Here is a 3403-nt window from a genome sequence, read left to right as displayed (position 1 = left end):
GGAGAGAAAACAAAATTATAAAAGGGCAGCACAACGTTTTTTACCACACCTGTTGGAGAGAAAACAAAATTATAAAAAGGGCAGCACAACGTTTTTTACCACACCTGTTGGAGAGAAAACAAAATTATAAAAGGGGCAGCACAACGTTTTTTACCACACCTGTTGGAGAGAAAAAAATTATAAAAGAGGCAGCACAAAGTTTTTTACCACACATGTTGCCAATTTTAAGGTGTTATTTTACGTTTCATTTTCGTGTTGGGATCTCCTCTCCAGTACTATAAAAACAAATACCAGTCCACACATAGTTGACTCCCGGTAGCTCAATGGTAAGTCTCCCAGCTTAAAATACTAAAGGTTAGGTTTCAGTACTAACGTGGGACAGAGCACAGATACCTAACTGTGGTTAATAACAACCAACCAAACCAATAACAACTATACTTAGTTTAATAATCTCAGTTCAAGAAATATTTCACTACTGCAAGAATTCCAAACAGTAAGGTTAACATCAAAAATCTAAGTTTTATACACTGATAAGAACAAGTTAGTATTCTATATTCACTAATTTAAAGCAGTAATACTCTTTAAAGTCTAAACAGTTGTAAAGTATTTTATCTCAAATTCATATTTAATGGTATGGAACTACTCTAGTAACCTCTTTTCACAAAATTAACATCCAGCTGACTAATGGACACTAAGTTAGGTATAAAAATTTATTACATAAGTGAGACTAGGCACAACAAAAAACTGATTGGGTTTGTGGGATCAGTTCTATGTGAAAAGAGAGCTTTTTGGTATGGAAGATTTATATTTATTTAAGGTAGGGGCTGGCTTGTTTGCAGGGGCTATTAACTCAACTGTAAGGGTAATTTTAAACTAGGATTAGACAGTGGAGAAGGAGAGAATAATAAAATGTAGAGGGGGATATAGTGTGGGGACAAATTACAAATGTATTTTAATAGAAGGCTAAACTGTTATTATTGTAATTCTAGAAGTATAAGAAATAAAATGGTTGACCTTAAAGTACAGAGGATTTTAATAAAATGGGAATAACTGAAACGTGGCTAAACGTAGACAATTTTGATGACAGGAATTTCTTTGAAATGCATGGTTATAGGTTTCTTTTTAGTAGGGACAGAGTACGAAAAAGATGGGAAGACTTTATACGTAAAACATGAGCTACAGTCTGTTCAATTTGAGGATATCAAAGTTAACAGTAATCAGGTTGAATCTGTTTGGGTGTCTGTTAGTTGGTATAAGAGGAAAAGCTTTTATTTGGTTTTTGTTTCAGACCATTAGTTGATGAAACTACAGTGAGATAAAGAATTCAACTGTTAATGAGATTTTAATATTCCCCGTGAGGGAAGACGGGGTTTTAGAAACTGTTCTTCAAATGTTTAGGGAACCTACTGGGAAGAATACTAATTTAGATTTATTGTTAACTTCTAATAGAGAAATGACTGATAGAGTGGAGACTAGGGATCATCTGATAATTACTCAATTACATTTGATGTTTTCTTTCATATGGAAATAAGAAATAATGAGACAAAAATTACCTTCTGTGAGCCCCCCAGTGGCACAGCGGTATGTCTGCGGACTTACAACGCTAGAAACCGGGTTTCGATACCCGTGGTGGGCAGAGCACAGATAGCCCTTGTGTAGCTTTGTGCATAATTAAAAACAAACAAACAAACCTTCTGTGAATCGGGCCACCTAATTATTTGGAGATGCTGATTAAATATGGAAATAGTTTTAAAAGTAAATTCAAGATAAACATATTCCATTTAGAAAAAAAAAGGGTATCTGGAAGTAAAAACCCAGGTTGGTTCACAATGGGTATAAAGGATAAAATTAAATAAAATAATTTTAAGTTGACTGGTTGGAGATTTGGAGGATTATAGAAGAACAGAAGAGATGGGAAATTAAGAAATAAAAAACTATAGGAAAAAGGGTTGACTAAAAATGTAAGAATTAATAGTAAGTATTTCTACAAATACATTAAGGGGGATGGAGTAGGGCTTTTGAGGAATGATAAGATTAATAAATGATGATTATGAGGTGGCTTAGTTATTAAATTATTCTTCAGTTTTTACTGATGAAGATTTATGGAATATTCCTCATCCTAAACAGGTGGAAACAATATTGAACAAAATGATCACATTAATTCTGAACTTATTAACCCACTGACTGCTGTTTAGGGTACAGTCCACCTCTGGCACTTGAATGCGAGTGTTCTGTATACAGTGTATGGCTCACAAAAATTTCAAGCACATTTAAAACAGTCAAAGGGTTAAGACAAAATTGGGAAGTTTAAAGAATGATAAAGTTCCTAGGCCAGATAATATTTATCCAAGGGTTTTGATAGAGGTTAAGGACTGGATATTTGATCCATTTGGTTTTTTTTTTTTTATCTAAGTCCTTGAATAGTGAATGGGTGCCAGAAGATTAGAAGTTGTCTAATGTTAATCCTCTTTCAAAGGAGGTGATAAAAATTGTCATGGTAATTATAGGTTTATTAATATAACATCAGTGGTGGGAAAAGTCTGATAAAAGGTGCTTTGCGAAATCATTTAACAAAGTTTAAAATTTCGTTGGATATTCAGGATAGAGTCACTGGGGAAATACCAATTTCTTTACATTTTTTGAAGATGTAAGAAAGCAGAAGACTGTGATAGATAGAGTTCAGTCAAACTGGATTAATGTTGCAAGTGGGGAACCTCTGGGCTCAATGTCAGGACCTTTGCCCTTTTTGATTTACAACAATAACATAAATGAAAGAATGGTCAACAGATTATTTAAATTTGTTGATGATATTAAAGTCTTGGGTGTTGCAGGCTGTGAGGTGGATGCAACTGCTTTACAAAGAGATTTAAATTATTTACTGGATTGAGCAAATAATTGGCAGATAACTATTAATTATAATCAATGTAAGGTAATAACTATGGGATATCACACTTTGAATTATAAGTATAATCATGATGGGAATAACCTTTACAGTGCTAAGGAAGAAAAAGATCTTGGTGTTCTGGTTGGTCAGTCTCTTAGGCAACTTAAGCAAACTGCTATTGTTAGTGGCAGGGTGCCTCCCAGTGGTACAGCGGTATGTCTGCGGACTTACAACGCTAGAATCCGGGTTTCAATACCCGTGGTGGGCAGAGCACAGATAGCCCATTGTGTAGCTTTGTGCTTGATTACAAACAAACAAACAAATAGTGGCAGGGCAAAAAGGACTTTAGGTTATATATTGTTGCGTCATCGAGATCACATGACTACAGTGACGACACGTTTCTAGAACTATACCGTATCTTGGCGAATGCTCTAGTATTTGCTAGATATAGGGTAGTTTGGTATATATAAGAGGGGACAACGAGACGCGAGATTAAGGTAATGTGTGTATAGATAGTGA

This window comes from Limulus polyphemus, unplaced genomic scaffold (genome assembly GCF_000517525.1).
Source record: "Limulus polyphemus unplaced genomic scaffold, Limulus_polyphemus-2.1.2 Scaffold10229, whole genome shotgun sequence".
NCBI classification, from domain to species: domain Eukaryota; kingdom Metazoa; phylum Arthropoda; class Merostomata; order Xiphosura; family Limulidae; genus Limulus; species Limulus polyphemus.
Note: the sequence above shows the minus strand (reverse complement) of the source record.